The 26,533-nt window shown below is 37.7% G+C and overlaps 1 protein-coding gene across 21 annotated transcripts in view; it reads left to right on the top strand.

The window, feature by feature from the left end:
- DTNA (dystrobrevin alpha) overlaps nt 1-26,533 on the top strand; it is a 341,246-nt gene that overhangs the window by 153,912 nt on the left and 160,801 nt on the right. For all 21 annotated transcript variants that reach the window (XM_069468484.1, XM_069468481.1, XM_069468478.1 and 18 more), the window contains exon 2: nt 6,605-6,733. The gene's annotated coding sequence lies outside the window, so the exon portion shown is untranslated. The remainder of the gene's footprint in view (nt 1-6,604; nt 6,734-26,533) is intronic.

Below are 26,533 nucleotides of genomic sequence, written 5' to 3'. Positions count from 1 at the left end.
GACTTTCATCTAAGAAAGCTTAAGATACTTAAGTTTAGGAATTGTGTAAGTAAATGATTTCGCAATTGCATTTTTTTAAAGATACAAAATGAGATAACCACTCTCCTTAAAAGTCTATCCTGAGAAAGTGACCTCTATTTTTCTGATATTTTGGGATACTTGGGTTTTGTACAATAGAGATTTCTACAATAAAAAAAGCATTATTATAAAAATAAAGTGATGACCTACTGCTTTACCCTGCAATGCAGCCGAAATGTGTTCTGTACGAATGTGAGTGTGTATAAAGTACATGAATAAAATAAAGAAGCATTCAGTGACTACTTACGTCCCATGTCTTCATACATGTTATATCCTTTAATTAGCAAGTTGAATAAAAATAATCTCATAGCTATAAAAAGAGGAAGTATTTATGCTGAATATGTGTGGATTATTGATAATAGAAGCACACAAAAAGTTCTAAAAACTTGAAACAAAATTATATATAGTTTATAACCCCTCAACTCCATTAAAAATTATGTAGTATGTGATATATACACACGTGTATATACAAATGGAAGTAAATGTATAAAATCTTCATAGGAATTTCCTCTGAGGTGAAATGTAGTTGATATTAATAGTCTTCATAATTTATCATATTTTCTACATTTCCTAAAAGGAAAGTCATTTGATTTAAAAAAAAAAAAAAAAAACTTAAAAACTCTGTAAGTTTCCTGACATCTCTTGATCTATTTTTAATAAAACTTACTTTCCAATAAATATTAGCATCTAAGGAAATTATCTTTACATTTCTTATTTTAAAAAAGAGAAAAATGTATGGGCACTCAAGTGAGTTCTTAGTGATTGCACAGCTTTGCTGAGGTCGCCCAGGTACAGTGTAAATCATTATACACATTATAGCAAGGGAAATGTCTTTTTAAAATGTGAATATCATCTGGGATAGCAACTACCTTAACCTTATCATAAAATGCAATAGAAAAAAACACACAAAGGCAGCTCCTTGGAGGAAAAAAATACTGTGCAAGAAGCAGAGCTGAGAAATGCTTTAAAAACCACCTTCTTCCTTCTCAGCACCTTTAAAATGGTTGACTGAATACCCAACTGACCTGATATTGACAGGCAAGTTGCCATATTATTTCTTAAGCATTCATGAATGTCAGCAGGTCTTTGACTTTGTGATGTAAAAAAATTCTACGTTCACTGCTGACCGTCTATGTCCATTCTTTTGATAGCTGTTTTGTCCAAATGTTATTGTTTTCTCTGCTGGAACCTAAGTGATGAAGTATGTTTTTTTTTTTATCAGTTTGATGAAATATCAAGAGTAAAGCTGAATTTTCTGCTACTGTTTTATACTAGGCTACCTTCTTGCTGTCTTGTTAGGTGTTATATGGAGTAAGTATTAAAGTGGGCAACAGAAAAGTGAGGCACAGCAGTGGCCTGTTTAGACACCTAGATTCCTAGAATTGTGAAGTGCGCCCATGTTTCGGCAAACAGTGGACTGTGATGTGATGGAGAGGAGTTACACATGCACAACTCCCTCTGAGATCAGATTAATTGCTTGCCCTTCAGTGGTGGCACAGCACTGGATCGGAACAACTAAACTATCACAGCTGCAGCCCCTTTTTCCTAGAGGCTGAAGTAGAATAATATTCTGTGCCTTTAATAGGAAATATGTACAGACATCTATGACCTTCCTGATCTCAGACTGAGCTGTGTCAGCAAGAACAACTCCTTGGAATAGACAGAATGCCAAAGTGTCCATGAGCACTGATTCTGTCTCCAGCTTTTAAGTGTCCAGAAAGGCCCATTTCCCAGCAGTGCTCTCCCTGAGTCTCACTTAATGAATATCCTTGTGTCTGGGCTGATTCTGAGTTTAGTCCAAGGGCCATGATTCTAAATCCATTTTACTATAGCTTCCCAAGCCACTTTGATGTTCTTAGGCCAATAACTAATAATCTGGTGAAATTATCTGAATATTATACTACAACTCTGTGCAGGAACCAGGTGTGAAAATGTGAACTTCAGGTTTGCCAATTTTCCCACCATCAATCATTTATTCAAACATTTAGTGAGGATTACTATCCATCATTAAAAATGATGCACTAGAGATTGCGAGGAAATAAGCAAGATGATCCCTGCCCACAAGTTGCGCATATTCTTAGGTAAGAAAATTCATGGTAATTTCACGTAGTAACAGGTGCTACTTTTAAAGAGGACCTGTGCTGAAATTGCAGAATAGTTATTAGGATAGAGAGAGACTTGAGCCATCTTGACAAGAGTTTCTTAACCTCAGTGCTATTGACATTTCAGAATGGATCATTATTTGGTGGGGAAGGGTGGTTGGGGGATGTCCTGTGAATTGTAGGATGTTCAGCAGCATCCTGGCCTCTACCTACCAGATGCCAGTTGTACCTACCCTCCCCCTGACAACCAAAAATGTCTCTAGGCAAATGTCCCTAGGGGGTGAGGGCAAAATCACCCTTGATTGACAACCTCTAGTTGAAACCAATACCCTCATTTTACTAATGACAAAACTGAAACCAAGTTGAGAGTAAATGACTTGCCCAGCTAGTTAGTGTTAGAGACAGAAATAAAACCCAGTCTTCTGATCGCGGTTCTTCTCCTTTCCATAAACCAGACGATGCATCAGGGATCTTTCAGACCTAAGATTTTTGTCCTCTTCCAGCCTCTTCATTATTGTAGAGGATCTGCCTGCTGCTGTGTTTGCAGAAAAGGGTTAACAGGAATCCTGAGGTCAGCTATTTGCACTGGGATGAAACCTGAGCATGCAATTTGTGAATATGGCAACATAGCAGCATCACTCATAAAAGGCAAGACCTATGAAGTTGTCCTCTTCCTTCTCAAGTAACTATAATCAGTCTTCACCAAACTCCCTTAATAGCTGCTACAACTTACACCGACCAACAGTGTCAAACACCAGAGACATTCCTGAATGCAGTACCGTTCTCCATCTTTGCATTACTCTGGAGTACCCATTGCAAATCGATGGCCATCATCATCCCTAACCAGTTTTCATAACAATGAAACTACCATTTATGACTACAACAATCTGAAATTAGTTTCCATCCTGACCTCTGAAATCTAGTAAGCTAGACTCCTGGCACTGTCATCTCTCAACCGTAACTAAAAGAAAATGGAAGACAGCGGAAGTCCTGAAGACCACCGTCCTCATTCCTTTTGGTATTTAGGCTACTCAACCTGTATAACAATGAAAGTAGATAAAATGCCTGCTTAGGGTCCTCATATTTTTGGTGTGCATAAAAAACTTATGAATTCTTCAGATTGTGATAAAATTATTTTCCATGTGGTACAAGTTCATAGGGGTAAGAGAAAGGAGATGGGCCAAATATTTGCAAGAAAAGAAGACAAAATTTAAAATAAGAAAGAGAATGTAATAAGATTTTTCTTTGACTACATCCCTGTTATTAAATCTTGTATTTCATCCTACTTGTATTTTCTAAGGTATATATAAATAAAATCATGATTTAGAAGCCTAAATCTGACTTGCAAATCTTTGTGGTAAAAAATCCAAACTTCTTCTTAAATTTAAATTCGGTACCAACCCAAAATACACATTTATTCATTCATTCATTCATGCAATAAATATTACTGCAAGCCTACTATGTGCCAGCCACCATTCTAAGCATTAGGGTTATAATAGTGAACAAAGTTTCTGCCTTTATTAAACTTTTATTCTAGCGTGCAGAGACAATGAATAAATAATCTATCAGAGAGTAGCAGTGCTATGCAGGGGAATATATCAGAGTAAACAATAGAGATTGAGTGCTATTTTAGGTAAGAATATCAGTAAGGGCATAAATATGAATAACAATGTGAATGTTAACTCTGCTCCAGTCTAATATTTGGGTAGGTCCCACAGAATCTGAGTTGGGAATGACCACTTATTCCATCATTCTGTAGTAACTGCATGCCGTTTGCCAAACCCCACAGCCACAAATGATTAATGAGGCCTCTATTTAAATTGATACCAGTAGTATGAAGGCCACTACCTTTTTAGGTGGGTCATTCTATTTTTGTGTGGTTTAATTTGAGGGGAGTTCTCTTCTTATTAAGCAAAAATCTGCCTCCTGCAACTTTCATGCAACCTATATGCCCAAAATATGGCACCCAAAATACTTCTTTTTCTTCTGGTCCTCTGTGGTAAGACACTGACTCCTACCTCCAGTCTGACCCTGGCAAAAGGTTTTCAGGGAGCTCAGTAAAGGAGACGGTATTTTAATTTTATCCCATGACACTAAATTTTAATTTCTGGTCACACGTTAGCCAACCTAGAATTTAAGTTAGCTGTCCTACAATTTAAACAAGAATTTAAAGAAAGGAATCATTTTCTATTCCCACCCAATGTTCACATGAGAATTTTGCTTTGCAATTGTCCAATAGAAATAAGAAAGTGTAGAATTGATGCCTTTAATACAGTAGCAGCCTGGGAGGCTGCCACCCTCAGGTTGAAGAGTAGAAAGTGTTATGGGTCTTTAGTTCTGCATACTCTAGAGTTGCCATGGGGGAATAGAAGCCAAGACTGCTAGGGATGGATCTGCTTCCAGATTACACAATTGCTTTTGATCACTGGTTGTGAGATACAGGCTGAAATGGAGGCCACCTCTCTAGCAAAATCTGAAAGCTGACTTATGATCAGGATATCATTCTAGGTGCAACTTTTCCAGTCAAGGTGTCAACTCAGGCCTCCCATGGATACTTCAGCACAGCATCTCTATATGAGCCTTGTCTAGTCTCCCTCCTAGTTTACTGCAGTCTGGGGTAACCCAGGCACCTGGGCAAAAAACTAACATGCAACGCACCCTTCCCAAGGTTGCCAGGTAGAGGAGCATCAACCAGCAGCAAAATCCTAAGAGATCCCTAGGCCAACACCAAGGGATTTCTTGAGTGATTCTCTATTGCCAGACAGGGTCAGATATAAGTTTCTCTATATGTGCTAACTTTATTATAGACACAGATATAGCCTTATAGAAAAGTATATAAGATTATATAAGATTTCCATTTATTTCCTGGTTCTGTGGATTGGAGAGCTACATTCATGAAGGGAAATAATATTTTTCAATATATAACTTATTCCTAGATGCATAGGTCTAATCTACTCCAATCCCACTGTTTTCAAAAAGCATGCATTTTAAGAAAACAAAAAATAACTTAAAATACTACTGTTGTAATAATACATTTAATTCAAAGAATGTCAAATACATGTATGACCCTAGAATCTAAGCGCAGAGAAAAACTGTTGGGTCCTAATGTAACAGAACAAGGGTTAATTGTGTAGTGAAAATTTCTTTATCTCCTATTAAATAAATCTCTTGTAATAATGAATATACCTGAAAACTTAGATTAGAGGTAGGGAAATAGATTGTTAGAGAATTTCCTTTATGTACCTACAATCATAGGATGCCTGAAGCGAGTCACAAAAGCTAAAATATAATTATTGTGGTCATTCTAGATAAGCTAGGTTAAAGAAAACAGTTAGGAGAGGAAAGCACAGGGTTGGAGCTGAGGGCAGAGGACACGCATCACCCATCAAGGGTGCAAGGCGAGGCTTCTCCTACCCCTTCCCGTCCAACTCCTCTGCTGCCAGATGCCGCCTTCTCCCCTTGCCTTTGCAGTGGCCTTCCTCTCCATTCTTTTCCTTCATCTTAACACTTGGTGTCCTGAGCTTCAAACTTTTGCTGCTTCACGTCATCTGGGATAGTAATATCCAGCCTGTGTATTGGCCAGGAGAAGCAAGGGGAAGAGGGGAGGTGGAAGAGAAGGATGCTGGGGAAGACTGGCTGAGGAGGGGTGCAGTGCTTGGGCCGCTCCTGGGAGACGGACAGGGGATCTCAGGCCTTGGGCAGTGCAGTCTAGAGCTTCTGTCTTTCAATTCTCATCTGTAAGTTTTCTCAGAAGGCAAACACATAAAATCATTCAACTTTGATAAGAAATATTAAAGGCCACTTTTGTGAACTATTTACGATGTATATGTTATTACTACACAACATAATAAATCATGTGGATTAGTAAATAACATTAGGTTACCTTTGCTATAGTGCATCATTCTTACAGGGCATCTCCTTTACAACTGCACGAGCTTAAACCATCAGAGGAAATGTTGACCTGAGGACTGTGACCTTAGCAGTAATTTCCTGAGCTTTAGTAGAAATTATAGTGATACAACATTCCAGAAAGTTATCTACTTGGAAAAAATAGAAGATTCCATATTTTCCCATTTCTGGGTTTTTAATCCACTAAAAACAAAGAGCTACATCAGGAACCCAAGGTTCCGAGCAGCTCTCTGTCACTACCTAGCTGTTTCATCTTGAACTGTGGCTTCATCCGTCTGGGCCTCACCATCCACTTCTGGGAAGTGACTTCTAGCATAAATGTCTGTTTTTCTAAATATTCTTAGAGTAAGTGAAAACTGAAGTTCTGAGTTGAACATCGTAAGTCGTGAATAGTGTACAAGGGGATTTGTAAAATATCCTGTGTTCTAGATCTGCCAATTCTGGATTCCTGTTTGTGTAATAAATATGTACGTGTGAGTTGCTTAGCTAAAAAAAAGTATATGTTCTCATTGCAGATAAATAGGATTTCCAGTCCCTGGATGAAGTCCTTAGGAAGTCTTTAAATGCCATTCTCAACTGCCATTTCAAAGAAAAGAAAATAGATGGTTTTGGAAAGTTCATGCTGTTTCTTCATTGAATTTTAGGTGAGTGTATTTAAGATGAAGCATTTAAGATGGACATTGAACTGTTTGCCTTCAAAGTGCTTCTCTCCTTTGCATGAAAAGAAAATAAATTTAAATATAAATGCCTTTCAGTTTTTCACTTTTAGTGAGATGTCAGACAATGAAAGGTGTGGTCTCTGTACCTTGTGTTTATTTCTTGTTATTATTATAAAAAACCCTTCGAACTATGAGGTGTATGACACAGAGATGGCCCCGAAATCTCATGCTGGTTTCTATTAAGCAAATGCCATAATACTTCATTCTATTCTGAAGGTTAACTAATTTTTTAATATAGAAAATGTATATAATATCAGAGTAATAAACCAGAATGAGACAAAACCTGTTTTAATGGAATAAACTAAAGGAAAATTTGATGGTGGCAATGGTCATTTAGTCACTAACAAATCTATGTGGGAGAGAGGGATAACTTTCCAAATGTTGCCTTTGGAAGATTTTATATTGCTTAGAGTTAAAAGCAGGACATGGTTAAGGTCAGGTGCACTAAAAATTTTAAACTGCTATGTACAATTAAGCACACACACTCAAATTCACACACATTAAGCTTTATTTTGTGAGGACATAAAATGGATGAATACATATATTTTATATCAGGATATGTAATTGCTCTTCCATGCTACAAAAGACAAGAGCCTACAAATTGGTGCTTTAATATCAGTCTGAAATATGCCATTGTCATTTTTCAGCAGAACAGGGAGGAATGGAGAAATTGAGTGATGGCCATATTGAGGAAATTGTGTGGCTTTCCACTCCTCTTAAGTTAAATTTTCAAAGTGTGGTTTTATTGTCTACTTTGAAGAAAGGTGATTTTTCAGTACACCAGAATATGCCTGTGTTTATAATTCTGAATACAACAGTGCAACTGACAGAACGTTGACCACTGTCTGAATCTAGTCTGTAAGGCAGGGATTCTTTCTTTATATTCTCATTAATTTCAAAATGAAGGTGAATAATTCTTCCATAACCTTAAGGCTGTATAAATCTGGTTTATTGAGATTGGATGTAGAACTAAAATGGTAATTTTATTTATTTACAAGTTGTTTGCTGAATGTAGTCCCAGGAGCTAAACTTAGTGCCCATCAAAAATACCAGTAAATCAATTTGCCTGCTGTAACAGTTACTCTAGAAGGGAAAATGAAAATGAAAAATTTATTTTCTGAACCCTTTAAATTCCAATTGTGCCAGTAGTGCCTGTTTTTACCTTCAGGTCATTCCTTGCCCTGCCCCTCCTCTGCCTGCTCTATAGGGACTAACCTGTGTTTTCCATCCCCAGCCTTTCCTTCCTCCCACCCTTTGTCTCTAGCTTCCCCCAGTGACCTTGAACCCTGAACTCCAGTAACACCACCCCTTCCCATTATCGCCTGAGAATTGGGGATGGTAGTGTCTTTGGCTTCCTGAGGCTGCTAATTTTCAGTTTGATTCGCTATCCACAGTTTAACTTCCTAAGTCTTCTGTCATCTGTGTAACCACTTCTCTGGATTAAATTCTATCATTTTAAATATTTAGAATATATCCTCTTTTCTTAGTTGGATCCTTACTACTCCATCCATGCTGCATTAATGTCTTCCAAAATTTATTGAAAGAAAAATGAACAGGAATTACATGCTTCTCTTTAGGAAAACAGGATTTCCACAAAATCTGTAAATGTAAAGTTGGGTAGTTTGTTTGTTTGTTTTTTACTTTAAAATGCTTTATATTAAGACATTGAGATATAATACATATGCACAAAATGTCCCAAGTAAGTGTTTATCTCAATGAATTTTCATAAAGTGTATACAACCAATCAGATCAAGAAGCAAAACATCACCAACACCCCCAGAAGTCCCGTACATGTGACCTTCCAAGGCTCTCTTCTCACAGAAGAAACCACCATCCTGGCTTATCTGACCAGTGACTAGTACTGCCTATTCTAGAACTTCATCTGATGGAATCATACAGTGTGTCTCATAGTACCAGATCATTCTTTGTTTCTTTAATTAGTAAACTTTTGTTTAGAGCAATTTTAGGTTCACAGAAAAATGGGTGGAAAGTACAGAGTTTTCCTATATCCCCTTACACATATAACAAACACACACAACCTCCCCCACCGTCAACATCCGCCACCAGAGTGGTACATTTGTTACCATCAATGAACCTACATTGACACATCATTATCACCCAAAGTCAATAGTTTACATTAGGGTTCACTTTTAGTGCTGTACATTCTATAAGTTTTGACAAATGTAAAATGACATGTATCCACCACTGTAGTATTATATAGGTAGTATCACTGCCCTAAAATATCTTCTGTGCTCTATGTATTCATCCCTCTCTTCCTCCAACCCCTGGCAACCATTGATCTTTTTACTGTCTCCATAGTTTTACCTTTCCCAGAATGTGATATAGTTGGAATCATACAGTATGATTTTCAGATTGGCTTCTTTCACTTAGTGATATACATGTAAGTTTCATCTGTGTCTTTTCATGGCTTGACAGCTCATTTTTGTTTTAGTGTTGAATGATATTCCATTGCCTGGATGTACCACATTTTATCTCTTCACCTACTGAAGGACATTTTGGTTATTTCCAAGTGTGGGCTGTTATGAGTAAAGCTGCTATAAATATCTGTGTTCAGGTTCTTGTGTGGACATAAGTTTTCAGTTCATTTGGGTAAATACCATGGAGCATGATTGCTGGATAATATGGTGAGAGTATGTTTAGTTTTGTAAGAAACTGCCAAACTGTCTACAAAAGCAGTTGTACCATTTTGCATTTTCACTAACATGAATGAGTGTCCTCTTGCTCCGCATCTTCTCCAGCCTTTGGTGGTGTCAGTGTTTTGGAATTTGGCCATTCTAATAGATGCATACTTGTGATTTTAATTAGCAGTTCCCTAGTGATGTTGAACATCTTTTCATATGCTTACTTGCCATCTGCATATCTTCTGTGGGGAAGTATCAGTGCAGGCCTTTGATCCACTTTTTAATTGGGTTGTTTGTTTTCTTATTGTTGAATTTTAAAAGTTCTTTGTATATTTTAGCTAATAGTCCTTCACCAGATTGTCTTTGCAAATATTTTCTCTAATTTGTGGCTTGTCTTCTCATTCTCTTGGAGAGTGGTTTTCTTTTTTTTAACACTGAAAAACTTTTAACTTAATATATTTAAAACCATATTCTAAGCTGTACAGTATGATAGCATTAATGTGTTGCTGTTAACAAAATCATTGTCAACTTTCCCATTTTACATATCAAATTAGCAGGAAGATTTTTTAAATTCTCACGTTACATTCCAAATATGGTTTTTACTTTTTTAATATTCTCATTTCAGAAACTGTTAAGTACCATATAAGAACTTCTTCTTTGGGCCTCAGTCTCCTTCTGGCATTAACATTTAAATCTAGAGCATCTGATTCATTTTATTATTGATCTTTTTAACTACAGTTGAGGGATCTGACCTCTCATTTTTAGTAATGGTTGTTTGCTACTTGAAGATGTCTTATGATCTGAACATTTCACATTTCCCATAGTAAATACTAAATATATTGGAGAGCAATGTGATTAGGATGCCACTGTCTGTCTTCCTTACAGCTAAACAATTCACCCTGTCTCAACAATTCCATTCACTCTAAAGAGCTTCCTTGGTATTAAAGTAGCTTTTCATTTAATCATTTTGGTACTTCACTTAGTTATTTTAAATGTAAGTGCCTTGCTATTTTCATTTCCTTCTCACTTATTTATGTAGACATTTTCCTTTTCAATCTTTTCTCGGAGGTCATTGCGACTGCTCATCTGTCCATTTTAATGTACTATGGTTATACTCAAAAGGACATGGTGTCCCTTCTACCAACAATTTTCATCTATGCAACCAATGTTAATGTTGAACCTGCAGTGCTTAATTTAGAATCCTTTCAGACAATGTACAAATGCCATCATGAGCAGAATTACTTGGACTCTTTCATTAATCCTAAAATTGGGAGAAATGGGGAGGAGCAACCTTATGATATGGTTTAAAAGACAGTGAATAACTAATATTCCCAAAACAAGTCTTCTCCTTAGTTTGGTGTAGCTCTGAAAATTCTAATCATTAATATTTCTCTCCAGCTTATGGAAATCAGATTTTATAAAGTTTTTTTTTTTTTTTTTTTTTTTTTTTGAGACAGAGTCTCACTCTGTTGCCCAGGCTAGAGTGAGTGCCGTGGCGTCAGCCTAGCTCACAGCAACCTCAAACTCCTGAGCTCAAGGGATCCTCCTGTCTCAGCCTCCCGAGTAGCTGGGACTACAGGCATGCACCACCATGCCCGGCTAATTTTTTCTATGTATATTTTTAGCTGTCCATATAATTTCTTTCTATTTTTAGTAGAGATGGGGTCTCGCTCTTGCTCAGGCTGGTCTCGAACTCCTGAGCTCAAACGATCCGCCCACCTCGGCCTCCCAGAGTGCTAGGATTACAGGCGTGAGCCACCGCGCCCGGCCTATAAAGTTTTATTTTAAAAAAAAAACCCTTGGGAAGAAAAATACATCCATTAATAATATATACTTACATAACACCTAAGTCTAATAAAGTAGCAAGGAAGAGACCCCTGAGGCAATGGTGCAAACACTCAGCTTTGGAAGGTTTGCTGCACATAGTGGGAGGCGGCTACTGAACTAATCTCACTGACTTTATAATGTTGCCTGGTGGGTGAAGGGAAATAGATGACATCAAAGATAACCCAGGCTGAACAGATCTTAATGTCATCTTGGGGGAGAGGAGTAGGAAGAGGGGAAGTATTAGAACTAACACTAATGAACAACATTGTGATAGGAGATTTTAAATCACTGGTGCCCAAATAGTTCAGGAAAGTGCTTTAACCACGATGTAGTCTGCAGCACTTTTGCTGAACCACAGCAGATGATGTGAAAAGAATCAAAGGTGTGTGGAGGTGAAAATCATCTCTTATCTATCTTTGTATCCATAAAAACTAGCACAGTGCTTGGCACACTGCAAATACTTTCTAAATAAAGGGCTGGTGAGTAAGGGCAAAGGCACAAAGCAACACTGGCTAATGCTCACTGAGTTCTTAGTTTATGCCGGGCATTGTTCTGGGTGTGCATATATTCCATTTCATGCTCAAACAGCCCTATGACATAGGCACTATTATCATATCCTTTTTTAAAGTTTAGGAAACTGGGGTCCAGAGGGGTTAAATAACCTGCCCAAGGTTAAGTACTTTAGGGGTGAAAATTAAAAGCCAGACAGTCTGGCTTCAGATCCTGAGCATTTATTTAATTATTATCCTCCACTGCTTCTTGTGTAAAATAATCGCCAAGTAATTTTAAAACATAGATGCAACATTTTCATTATTTAAAATGTTCTATCATTCCAGGGTATACCTGTATTAAAAGATCTCAGCCAAATCTTGAACAGCCTCATTTTGAACACTGTTCGCTCTTTTCAGTGTTCTTTCTCTCCTTTTGAAACATGACTGCCTAAATTAGCTTCCTAATTTATGTTCACTTCTCATCATTTCCGTTCTTCAATGGTTTGGTCTGACTATTTTAAAAATCCCATTGCTCCTGTTACAAGATTTGTTTTAGTATGTGTGATCTTGAGCAGCAAGTTGCTTAAGCTCTCTGAGCCTTGGTTTCCCCACCTGAAGAGATATGTCTGTGTTGTTTTAAGGACTAAGACATAATATCCATAATATGACAAAGCAGGATTCCTGCTACATGGTAGGTATGCAACAAACAGTAGACAATATGATATAATTACCCTCATCCACTTTGGTCCCAAAGACAGTGTTGGCTGCCACATCATCAACTGCAGAACAAACTCTGTGCCCTGTATTCCTTAGCACATCGTAATACAGGCACAACGGGCCTCTTGGGTCTCACTCCTTGGCCCCTTGATCTTTGCTAACATAGGAATATTTTGCCTGTTCTATGCTGTGCTCTTCATACCTTTGCTTTTGCACCTGATGGTTTTTCTATCCAGACTCTCCTCCCATCCACACTCTTCTCCAAATCCCCCCATCCACATGCACCCAGGTTCTCTTCTATGACTGCAATATGATAGTCATCTTTCCAGATCATTGATGAACTCCTCTTGGGTCAACAGTTATCAGTTCTATCTCTGAATCCTCCTAGCTCTTTGGGCCACTTTTAGAAGATCAGCACCTAGTGTAGACAACAGAAAGAAAACCAACTGATATGGTTTGGATGGTTGGCCCCTCCAAATCTAATGCTAAAATTTGATCCCCAGTATTAAATGTGGGGCCCAGTGAAAGGTGTTTGGGTCAAGTGGGTAGATCTCGCATGGATGGCTTTGTGCCCTCCCTACGATAACAAGTGGATTCTCACTTTATTTGTTCATGGGAGGGCTGGTTGCTTAAAAGAGACTGGCACCTCCTCCCTCTCTTGCTCCCGCTCTCACCATGGGACACGTCTACTCCCCCTTCACCTTCCACCTTGACTGGAAGCTCCCTGAATCCCTCACCAGAAGCAGATGCTGGTGCCATGCTTCTTATACAGTCTGCAGAACCGTAAGCCAAATAAACTTTTTTTCTTTATAAATTCCAGCCTCAGGTATTTTCTTTATCACAACACAAATGGATTAATACACCAACCTTCATTCAGTAACTCACAACATCATGTTACAACTTCTCATGTTATCTGTATCTCTCTTTTCTCTGAATTTTTCATCAAGGACAAATGCCAGGTCTTTTCTCGTCTTTGAAAGTCCCTTACCAAGCTCAAAGTGGTCTTCCTTTCTGGTTTTGAATGCAGTATAGAGGGTCATATTTTGAAGTATGCTTGAGGCTTTCAATGTGGTGAAGATTGTAGCACTTTATCCAGCCACTACTAATGAAAGGAGAGCTCCATTGGAAGAAAGGGAACCCCACAGACAGGGGCTATGGCCCTCATTGCCAAGCACCAAAGCAGATGCTCCATAAACATTATCTTATTTAATCTTCATAATAATCTCTCAAGTTAGCTATTATTATCCCTGTTATTCAGAGAATAAAACTAGGGTTCAAAGAGTTTAGGTAACATGCCAATGTTGTATTTCTGGTAAGTAGCAGAACAAGAATATTAGATCTTTCTACTGCAACAAACTGCTACTCTGAAAGAGCTTTCCAATTTAATCCTATAAGAAGAATATGTATGTTAGATAGTGTTAGAATTTTCCATTTAAAATATTTCCTGAGGAGTAAGCTATTTATAACTCCACAGATATTTTCTTATTGGCAAATAAATTTATGTTTAGGCTTATGCTAAAATTGGCATTATTTCTATTCAATAAGGGTTTAAAAATGTAGTACCTTGTGGTTCTGAGACCTACTTATGCATAAACCTTATTTATTGCTGTGCACATAAGCCTGGAAATGATGATGTCTAAAGCTGTAGACTGATAGAATTTTAGGGCTAAATCTTACCTAGAATCACCACTGGAGCTGGGGTTTTTTTATGGCAAAGATTTCTGTCTCTCTTCCTTTTTACTCCTTAAGAATATTTATAAAATGAATATTTATGACTAATTGTGAAAGGGTTTGTTTAGGATGCAAAATAAAAATTTTCCTAGACATAGTGATACTGTTAGCATGTCTCAAGGAAGTACATAAACATGATCTAATTTTTTTATCACACTATTCAAATACCATACCTAAGAATAATAATTTACATGAATAAAACTCAAAATTTCCAAAAAGCAATCTTCTGAATTTATTTTAATTGCAAAAATCAGTATCCACAGAGAAGGGCTCCTTCCTTTTGTGAAAGATCTTAAGTATGCATAGGCAGCACTTATACCTATAATGATCATTCATTCATGTTTAAATATATATTACACATCTCTTATATTCCTTGCCTCTATGCTAGAAACCTAGGAGCCTGAGATAAAATATAATTATTCCAAGTTATATCCTAGTTAGATGTATCATAGATTATGTCTTTGAATCATAGAATTGAAGCAGCAGAAAAGGTATTTCAGATCATTTAGCCAGACTCCCTAATTTTCATTTAAGGAAATTAAAGACCAGAAAGGTTAAGTTCTACCACACTAATTAGCAGGAAAGCCACAAGAAGAACCTATATAAGTCTCCTACTACCCAGCAACTCTCTATAATATAGCAAACTAGTTAATATTTCCTATATTCTTGATTTTGTTTTCCCCAAGAGAAGTTTCCAGGTCTAAAGAAAGAAGACTGAGAAAATAAGGTTGATTTGGTTTTTAAATATAATACATAAAAGTAGATTTACAATTCATCAAGTATTTATTGACAATTAACTAAATATCAGGAAGTTTTCTAGGAGTGGGACATATGCCTGAGAAAACAAAAATGTCTTCCTGGCCCACATCTTGCTTATTGTCTTGTATACATGTGAGAGAGAGAGAGAGAGAGAGCACGCGCGCATGTGTAAAACCCTAGCATGAAGGGGCTAAACTGCCCTTTAATGGAAATACAAAAATAGTCCAGGCAATGACAGGAATAATGTGATGCTAAAAACAGCAACTAAAGTAATTGTAACATATTCACATTTTCATTCACTTTTTTGTATTTTTTTATTATTTCAGCATATTATGGGGGTACAAAAGTTTAGGTTACATATATTGTCCTTGCCCCCCCCCAAGTCAGAGCTTCAAGCATGTCCATTTCCCAGACAGTGCGCATCACACTCATTATGTAGGTATACACTCATCCCCTCCCCACCAACATCTGCCCGACACCCAATTAGTGTTATTCCCAAATGTGCTCTTAGGTGATGATCAGTGAAACCAATTTGATGGTGAGTACATGTGGTGCTTATTTTTCCATTCTTGGGATACTTCACTTAGTAGAATGGGTTCCAACTCTATGCAGAACATAAGAGATTCTATATCACCATTATTTCTTATAGCTGAGTAGTACTCCGTGGTATACATATACCACATTTTATTAATCCACTCATGTATTGATGGGCACTTGGGTTGTTTCCACATCTTTGCAATTGTGAATTGTGCTGCTACAAACATTCAGGTGCAGATGTCTCTTTTATAGAATGACTTTTGTTCTTTTGGGTAGATGCCCAATAATGGGATTGCTGGATCGAATAGTAGGTCTACTTGAATCTGTTTAAGGTATCTTCATATTGCTTTCCACAGAGGTTGCACTAGTTTGCAGTCCCACCAGCAGTGTATGAGTGTTCCTGTCTCTCCGCATCCACGCCAACATTTATTGTTATGGGACTTTTCGATAAAGGCCATTCTCACTGGAGTTAGGTGATATCTCATTATGGTTTTGAGTTGCATTTCCCTGATGATTAGAGATGCTGAGCATTTTTTCATATGTTTGTTGGCCATTCTCTGTCTTCTTTTGAAAAAGACAGAAGAATGGCCAACAAACATATATTCACTTTTTAAAAAAGGTAAAACAGTACAATCCATAAACATTTTATATATTACATTGACAAGACTCATCTCTATGTCTTTGGGCTACTACTGTTATCTGAATAACTTGTTTTATACCTATTTCCTGTTTACTTAAACATTCCAAAAGTCAAAAAAATTTTTATATGAGTAGCATATCTACACTGCTGCATCTATCTTTGAGTAAGATAAATATATAGTGTCTTCTTAGAAGAAGTAAGAATTCTATTCACATTCCCAGGTTATGCCCCTGACTTGTTGAGTTATCTTTTGTTTGTTAATTGCCCGTTTATTTCCAAGAAGAGTTTGCAGAATGCCATTCATCTTTACATAAGTATAATTTGTAAAACTATATTATCACAAAAATGGATAGAGCAATGTTTTCCTATCAAAAACTAGGGATTATGATGCATTTATAAAAGTTAATAATAATGTGCTTTAATGTCAGTGCATTCATATTCGTGACAGTTTATTGTTTGACCTGTCTTTTAGCCATCAACTGATTTTTTAACTTTCAAATGTGAATTTTAAGTCTGTGCAGACTTTGGCAAAATCTTAAACTATGAATTTGACAGTTTTAAATCAGCAAAGCAGATAAATAATGCGTCTCTCAATTTTGTCAATTCCTAACAATTCTTTAACAGTGGGCTAGAAATTTTACTGCATTTGTGTCTGTGTATAATATGCTCTCAGACTTAGATAAATACTTACAGTATTTTTTGCTTCCAATCCTAGTCGTGTACATAAGTAAGGAGGCTGTCTTTTTTTATGAACAGGTTTTTATTATTATACCATGTCTTCCTAATGTATGTAAACAACTCTACTATCACAGTTTCCCTTTTGAAACGATTTCTTCCAGGGTAGTGTCATCCACAAAGCACCCATTTGAAGGAAAAACAGCATTAGTACATTCCAGATAAGGTTATGTTTTTTCCCATTCAGCCACAGCAAATGAGCCTCCATGACCTCAGTTAAACAAGCCCTGGTTTTATGCTGCAACAGATTTAGCCTCTCAGTTCATATTCCGCCTATGTAGTCAAGCCGGTCACTGTAAAACAGAGCATGCCACCACCTGAATCCCTGGGACATCCCCACTGCACACTGAATTCTCCTTTGTCAAGCAATGTTTGCAGACTTTAAGTACAATGGTAAAATTGCCCTACAATAAAACCTTCCCTTTCTCTCTGGGCAGCTCCCTTCCTAGAGTATAAGCAGTGAAAGGGCCTAAGAAGCAAGGCTTATAAATCCCCCCATAAACTCAGTTCTTAACAGGAATTCTTCCATCTGATAAACAGGACTCCTTTGAGATTTTCCATATATTGTCAGCCCTGAGGCTGTTGTGTATAGGGTGGTCACATGAAAACATGCAGGTTCTCCAGCAAAATATTATTAACTCCTGATAGTTAAGGCCCTCATATTTTGTCTTACCTAATAACAAAGGTCATAATCAAGTTCAGCTCATGATTGCCTTCTCATTAAAATATTCAGATCCCTTTCATAGTCATACCTGGAGTTCATGCTTAATGTATACTACCTGCAATAAGCTGGGGTTGCCTGGTAACCGGTTGGGCGTGTCAAAGAGCCTGAAAATCATAAATGAATAACTGAAACATTGACATTAGTTTCAGCTGGGTGACTTAAGCCTTAACTCTGCACTAGCCATTCCAGACATTGCTAATGGGCTGGTGAAACAGCAGCTTTCTCAGAAGTAGCTCATTAAATCGTAAAAATGAGAATTAGCATTTAACATAATGTCCTTCTCTGTGGTCTGAAAGGGGTTTGGAGAATGACCATAGAAACAACGGGACTGGATCCTAATGTCTTTGAAGTACTTTTTACAGAATACAGAAGGAAATGTCTGCCTAGGACTCCACACTCTCAGACGGCTTTTCGCAAATGCTTGTGATTCTGTTTGCTCGGTTTCGGTGGGAAAATATTTCAGTGTTTACTCCATTCTCTGGTGGTATTATGTTTTTCAAGTTGTGTTTTTAAGGATTCTGAAACATTTCCCCCTATTCTGTGAGGCTTTTGCTTTAAAAAGCAATGCAGAAGCAAAGGAAAAACTGGGTAGAATAAGCAGACTTTTAGCAGGGTGGTGCAGTTAACACATAAAATAAAAAATAGCTGATACCTTCTGAAGAAAACACCATCAACAGTTTAAAGTGCCCCTAATGCCATTCTTTTCTAACTGGGATATTTGGTCATATGCTGGCAACTTCAAAGCCCCAAGATACTGTACCTCCTCATCTCAAAATGTGTTATATTTTAAAGGGGAATGGGAACATTACATTTTTATGAAAACAGTAATGAATATACTATCAAGTTAAAAGCAAAATTACCATTGTTTCTTATAGCTGAGTAGTACTCCATGGTAAGAGCACATTTAGGAATAACATTAATCAGATGTCAGGCAGATGTGGGGGAGAGGGGATGGGTGTATACATACATAATGAGTGCGATGCGAACCGTCTAGGGGATGGACATGCTTGAAGCTCTGATTGGGGGGTGGGGGGGAAGCAAGGGCAATATACGTAACCTAAACTTTTATACCCCCATACTATGCTGAAATTTAAAAAAAAGAAAAAAAAAAAGAAAAATTAGCATGAGTTTTTTAAGGGGAAAAATAAGGTATCAAAGAAATGTCAGTGTTGGAAGGTAATTCTGTCTCCAGACCCCACCACATGTGCTAAGACTGCTTCACCTTCCCAGCCTGAGTGGGAAATTTGGAGAAGTACAGCCATACAAGATGGACATTTCAGGCTGGGCCCGGTGGCTCATACATGTAATCTAAGCAGTCTGGGAGGCCGAGGCAGGAGGATCACTTGAGGTCAGGAGTTCATGACCAGCCTGAGCAAGAGCGAGACCCATCTCTACAAAAAATAGAAAAATTAGTTGAGCGTGGTGGCACATGCCTGTCGTTCTAGCTACTCAGGAGGCTGAGGCAGGAGGATCACTTGAACCCAGGAGTTTGAGGTTGCAGCAAGCTATGATGATACCACTGCAATCTAGCCAGGGCAAGCGACAGAATGAGACTCTGTCTTCAAAAAAAAAAAAAGTCTCTCTTTGAGGGGGAAAATGGAATTCCAGGGTAGGACTTAGAGTGTAGAAAAGGCCAAATTGTGCACCAGGGAATTTGGCGGTATGAAATAGAGAGAGCCTGAGGTAGCAAGCATTGCACCAGGGTGCAACATACTCATCTTCTCTAGGAGGTGACAGGCTAGCTCTTCCTGCTGGAGGAGCCCGCCCACCTGCCTGTTGCCTGCCCCTCAGGGAATTTGAGGTACTGGAGGAGCAAAGGCAGCCATCAGGCGTGGGTAAGGACAAACCCCAGGATTTGCTGGTGATCACTAAAAAAGGAAGCAGATAATCTACTTTAGCCAACACATGCAGAAAAAGAACCTCATCATCTATAGCATGTGAAAAGAAAATAAAAACATTATTTTCAGAGAATGGTTTTGTTTCTTGATTCATGATGCCCTTGACCTCTTCCTTCATCAATAGTCCTGGTGGTGGCAAACTGAGCTCTATTTCCTTTTCTGGCTCTTTTTGGGTCTTGACTCTCCACTCACCTGTGCCCCGGCCACACAGCCATTCACCGTTCCCCTGGTGCACCAACATTTTCATTTCTCCCTGTGAATGTCTTTTTTGAGTGAAGAGACCTTTTTCAGAAACTCCCTGTATTGGTTTCCTAGGGTTGCTGTAACAAATTCCCACAAACTGAGTGGCTTAAAATGACAGAAATTTATTCTCCCATAGTTCTATAGGCAAGAAGTAATGTGGGATTGAATGCTACATTACTCTCTGCCTTTAGTGGACCATTCAGCAGGTAAATATTTTTAAGTCTCCTATATTTAGAAATCTTCCCTTGACTTCGTGTTTCCTTTCAATTGCTGCCCTACTTCTGCTCCTCTACAAATCAGAGTTTCTTAAAAAAAAAAAACTGTCTGCACAGACTGACTCCACTTCCTCACGTCCCATCCTTCTCCTGTCCCTCGCCATTCCAACAAAAAGGTTCTTATTAAGTCATCATTATCTCCATATTCCAAAGCTAACGAATGTTTTTTCCATTCTCATCTTACTCAACTTCTTAGTAGCTTTCAACACAAAAACAACTCCTTCCTTCCTGAAAAACTCCCTTGTTTTAGCTTCCATAGAAACCTACATTACACAAAGTTTTCCTCCTACTTCCTTGGCCCCTCTGTCCTGCGGGGTGCATCTTGAGCATGCTATGTCTTATTTTCCTATAACTTTTAAAAAAATCCCTCTGTACCTACAACTTCCACATGTGTATCTCCAGCCATGCCCTATCTTCAGGGCCTCAGGCTTATACAGACACAGCCTATATGACATCTCAAATTCAACATTTTCCTTCACCCACACCTCACTCCTCGTTGCATTCCCTCAGCTTGCTCCTGTCTGCATTGCAGTAAATGGCATCTCCATTTATTTCAGAGTACGGAGAGTTTTTCTTTATACTTTATTTTTACTCCTTCTCCCACATGCAATCTATGACTGATTCCTGTCCATTCTACCTCCAGAATGTATTTGGACATGTCCACTTGTCACTGCCTCTGTTGTCAGCATCTAGTCCAGCATCATCAGTCAGCCTCCAAACTGGTTTCACCTTATCCACTCTTCCCTGCGCCATCCATTCGTTCTCCATTCCATAGCAAGGGGCACGGGTGTTCTTTTAAAAATGAAAGTTGGATTATGTTACTATCATATTTCAGATCCTTCAAAAGCTTCCCACTGTATTTGGAATAAATGTCAGAATCCCTAACGTGGCCGACAAAGTCCTCATCCCAGTATGGCCTTCCCCCACTTACACACAGTGTTCCAGCCACACTGCTCTTCTGTTTCTGGATCACATCAGGGTCTCTCCCCCTCAGGGACCTCACATCGGCCGGAAATGCCTCCTCCCATTCTTCACAGGTGTCATCTCAAATGTCCTTGACCCCGAGAGGTCTGAGATACCACCAGATCACCTTAGAGAGGACATTCCTTCCTCACACCCCATCCAAGCATGAACATAGAATTAATTACCTACCATGAAGCTGAGACCAGCTCCCAGAGCTTTCCTAAAATCTTGATGATAATAGAGATATGACAAGTCAGGATATTTAAAATTAGTCATCAGCATCATTATTCCTTAGACTGTAAGTTGCACCCTTCAAAAGAGGTCCTCTATTGGCTATTTCTTCCTGGGCCGCCATGTTTTAGAACCTACTTTCCCCACAAGTAGGAATTCCCTTTGCCTTGGAGCTCAGTCCCACATCCATACCTCAACACCCATTTTCCCTAGATCTAGTTCCTAGTCCTGTCCTCATTCCGATTAATAACTCATAGTTTTCCAGCTGTACCACCCGTAATGAACACGGCATTTTTCTCTTTTACACAGTGTGGCTTAGTTTCTCTTCCCCCACCCCCCACCTCTCTCTTCCTGACTAAGCTATATGTAGTTAATAGGCCTATTAAAGTTTATTCCACAAAAAAGAGCAATCTCTTTTTAAAGATAAAGTCATAAACTCTCTAGCCTCCCTTAAAATGTGGAAAAAGCTGTAGTTTGAAAAGTGCCAATCTGTTTTACAATCAAGCTGCATACTTACATAGAGATAAATATGAATAGGCATATACAAAAATGTTAACTGTGGTTGGTGGGATTATAAATGATTAGAAAATATTTTTGCAACTTTTATTTTTTAATTGGTCTGCAACGTTTACCAAAATTATCATCAAGTCTAAAGCAGATAAAACAAATATTCTAGGCCAGGTGAGGTGGCTCACACCTGTAATCCTCGCACTCTGGGAGCCTGAGGCAGGAGGATCGCTTGAGGCCAGGAATTTGAGACCAGCCTGAGGAAGAGCGAGACCCCATCTCTACTAAAAATAGAAAAATTAGCCGGGCATGGTGGTCTGTGCGTGTAGTCCCAGCTACTGAGGAGACTGAGGTAGTAAGATTACTTGAACCCAGGAGCTTGAGGTTGCTGTGAGCTATGGTGATACCATTGCACTCTAGCCGGGGGCAACAGAGCGAGACTCTGTCTCAAAAAGAAAAAAGTCTTTGTGTTCAGTCTTTTGGATATTTATTGACAATATGGATGGGCAAGCCAAACCACAGGGGTCTAATGTATGTCATTCAGTTTCTCTGTGCTCCATACGTATGTATAGGAGGATATAAACACAAAATTGTGTCATCACTGTGATGTAGAGAGTTCTTACATGTATAGGGAATATGAGTGGCCAATATCCTTTGAAAACATTATTCATCTCTGATGAACAGAGTAAAATGTTAATTAATGTCTTTCTGACTCTTATAAGCCAGAATTTTGGGATTATATCAGGAAGTCCTTCCTAATGTCTAACCTGGCAAAAGCATACTGTGGTGGCTTCAGTAAAAAAGAAAGAACACCTGCTCACTATTATTTACAGGCAGGTAGGCTTTCAAATGCTTAACTGCCTCCCTCACAGGCTTTTATTCCACTTCCCTTTCTATTATTGTTCAACACCGCACCTTCTCCAGTTTCTCTCTTTCACATGTCACTGTGAGTCTCCATGCAGAATGCAATGGCCTGATGAAGAATTGACCAGTGTGACCTGTGGAGCAAGGATAATGCCTCTCAGATTGACCCCAGGGAACCTCTGAAATATCAGATGGACGGTCCTTGCCGGCAGAGTATTTGCCACTACAGACACCCAGAAGGGTCCAAAATGCCTGATATCTTTATATCATGGGTCCATTTATATAAGATTTGTTTAACTACTAGATGGATCTTTTTCATTTAAGCATATGGAATGAAATTCCAAATATTAGTTTGTTACTTGTCTCAGTTTATTCAAACATTTTTCTCAATAGTCTCTATTTCTTCAATATTCTTTTTCTATTCCCCTCTTCTTGGTAGTTTATCAGGAAGTCCTTCCTAATGTCTAGTGTGTTTTCTTGAACCACATACGCCTCTCTTTTTCTTTCCCCCAAATCACCTTATAGTCTTTTTAAATTGTTTTTCCATAATAATTTATTCTCCTATAGTTTTTCTGTAGTTTTTTTCTAACTTGCTTCATTTTCTAATGCCCTTCATTTTTATCATAGTGTCATCAATAATTAACTTTGAGTGTCTATAGGGTGCATGACATTGCATTTGCTTCCCAATCCTTTCCTCCCATTATCTATGATATATAGATACATATTATTTGATAGGCAGTTCCAGTCCACCCTCCCCTTGCCCATTGACTACTTAATTACTTGTTCTTTCCCAGGGGAACATTACAAAGGAAGGAAGGAAGAAACTCAGTAGCTTCTATCTCTCCTACATCTCATCTTAGCCACTGAATATGCTCTTAGGATACATCAGGCATTAGAGCTCTAGAATATGTGCTGTGCTGATGTATTCCAAGTCCCTGGACACAAAGTAAAAGTATATTAAAATAATACACCCAGTGTCTCAACAACAAATGCTTTCCAAGTTTGGGAAACACTGAGTGGGTGATCGTTTTTCCCCATAAACATTCTGCCTATGCTGACTTAATTAAATTACCTTGTTTATCTACTCTCAAGTCAGTTGATTGTATCCTTTCTCATGTATTGTTATATATACAATTACATTTCCTTGATCCATATTCTTATCTCCCCATCTAGACTATAGGCCATTTATATTTCTTTGACCACATCTGGTACAGTAAGTGTTTTTAGAAGGCACTTAATTAAAATTTATTGAATTAGACTAAGTCACCTCATTTTAGAATAAGCCACATAGAAGAAACCAGGAAACAATAATCTTTAGTACTGTGTATTCAGACTAAAAAAATGAATTCTTTTAAGAGTGAGGTCTCAGGAATCTGCCTGTTTCCTTGACTTCTCAGTAGAGTTGGTTTTCAGAAATGTCCTTTCTTTTCCCCTCTAGCTGAAAAAGAATATGTCCTGTCAAATGGAGACAGCATCATGGCTTTGCAAACACACCTGAGTTTACAGGATATGGGATTGTCACAGAGGGTGACCACACGGGTACTTGAGTTACCTGACAGTCTGCCACTCAAGTCACCAGATCTGCTCTCGTAACAGACTACAAGGCCATAAAAGAACTCAGAGGCCATAAAAGAGCTCTGATCATTTTATATCAATTTCAGCTCATTAACTTTATGAGCATCCTGACCCCTCAATTCTCTTGGAATCTTTCCATTTTGCCCTCTACAGAACCGATTTTGATCTGGGAGAATATTTACTTCTCGGTATCCTTTCTGTTTTGCCATCAGTGGAAGGAAGGTGGCTTTGGAGATACTGCCCCATGGATTGTCCCTAACAAAAAACCAAACAAAAACAGCATCACACACCTCAAAGCAACTCCTATTCCTGGCTTAGATGCCAGAGCACATCCATGGAGTTTCACAGATGACATCAAACTGGAACTGAGAGGCAGCTGCTGAGAGAGGAATTAACATTTAGAGTCACATGGTGAAATTACAAAAAACAATGTACATTCACAAAGAATCCTGTTTCTGTTCTAGCACGAGAATAATTCATAATGGAACTTTAAGCAAGTTATTTCACCTCATTAAGCCTCAGTTTCCTCATCAATAAAATCAGTAAAATGAAGTATTAGACTAAATTATGGGTATAGATCCTGCCTATTCTTAAATTTTGTGCTTAGATTGTCTAACTTAAAATCAGTAATATTCCCCCACTTCCAGAAATCTAGTCTAAGAAAATAACTCAGGGTATAACCAAAAATTTACATACAAAGATACATTGCTTATAATAAGAAACCTGGAAAAGACTAAATATATATATATATGTTAATAATAAGGGATGGTTAAATAAATGCTGATACATATAAATAGTAAAATTTTATACAGCCACTAAAAAATATTTTCAAACAATGTATAATACCATAGTGTACTTATTATTTAACATATCTTTCATTAAATGAAAAGGAAATATTCAAAATTATCCAGGATTTTTCACATATAAAGAGATACATCAAAATGTCGATATTGGTTATTTCAGATAGTTGAATTATAAATGTTTTTAATGTTATTTCATAAATATTTTCTGTATTTTTCAACTTCTCCACAATGGACATGTAATATTATCTTTTGGTAAGAAAATGGACAGGAAGTACAACTTCTTATTATTAAGTTTAAAAGCCAAATATATTTTTCACTAAGGATAAATCTAAAATATAACTATATAATTATGAATTGTAAAGAAATGAAAAAATATAAAAATAGAGATTTGGGAATAAATTTCTATAAATGATAGGGCAAAATGATTCAGGGTTCACAATAGGTTATCTGTAGGATGTGTAGCTATCAACTTCATAGTGTTATTTAAAAACAGATATTTTCTGTGATGTGTCTACAGTAGGAAAACATAAAGAAATCCTTATTATTTATAGCCCCATTATTACAATTCAAAAGAAAAGTGCATATTTTGAAATATCTTAAGGGTAAAATAGAATATCTTGATATTGAGTTATATAAATTGAGAGGGCTTGCAACAGCCTTGTTCTTTCATAAGAAATTTTTATGAATAGAATAGATACTAATCCGATTAATATTTTTTAGGTCAGCTGCTCAAAGTCGCCCAAGAAACTATGTGCTTGCAAAAATTGTTCAGTAGATCATGTAGATTACAATCTTTTTTGTGTTGCTGTTAACAAGCTTTTTTATTTAATTTAAACCAGTGCCCTAACAATAAAATGTAATGTGAAAAGTTGCATTTGCAGAGGCTCAAATTGTTTTGCTTTTAATTTCATTAACATTGGCAGCCAGTGTTTTCTGTAGCCATGCTGCTTAATTTAAGCTAGCGACCTCTGAACCCATATTGTTAACTTGAGTTTGTGGGAAATTTGGTAGCCTCAGATATGAAGAGAGGGCAGTCAAGCAAATAACCTCTAAGCTCCCTCCTACTTCTATGGAACCAGGGCTTGGCAAATTGACTTCCTGGGGTCCATTCTGAAGCATTATCACCTGTGTCGCAAAAACTGTTTCTTTCCGAGTGATTGGATTCTTTATATAAAATTAAGTGGATCACACCAGTCCAGATTATGTTACATATTTTGTTCACATTGAAAGGGAAGTTAATAGTATAATAACATTTGCAAAAGGGGATGTAAAACTTTGTGAAACCAAATATTCTGACATCGTATTCCCTAATGGTTAAAGAATCAAACAAGTTGCCGTAACATCTGACAAAGGATGCACCTTATGTTGCCAATCTTATTAAATGCTCTAAGAGCAGTATACATTAACTAGAGAAACTTGAATTTACAAAATGAGGAACAATTAGACCATGTAATGGCCACATAACCATTACATGTGGAGAAAAACTGTACAAGGTAAACACTCCCAACAAAATGAATGCAAGCAAAGAGTGGCTCTTCAGCCAGCCACACATGAGAATAGTTA

The sequence above is a fragment of the Eulemur rufifrons genome, chromosome 5 (assembly GCF_041146395.1).
Source record: "Eulemur rufifrons isolate Redbay chromosome 5, OSU_ERuf_1, whole genome shotgun sequence".
Lineage (NCBI taxonomy): Eukaryota > Metazoa > Chordata > Mammalia > Primates > Lemuridae > Eulemur > Eulemur rufifrons.
The sequence above is the reverse complement of the archived record's forward strand: the minus strand, read 5'-3'. Positions and strand labels throughout refer to the sequence as shown.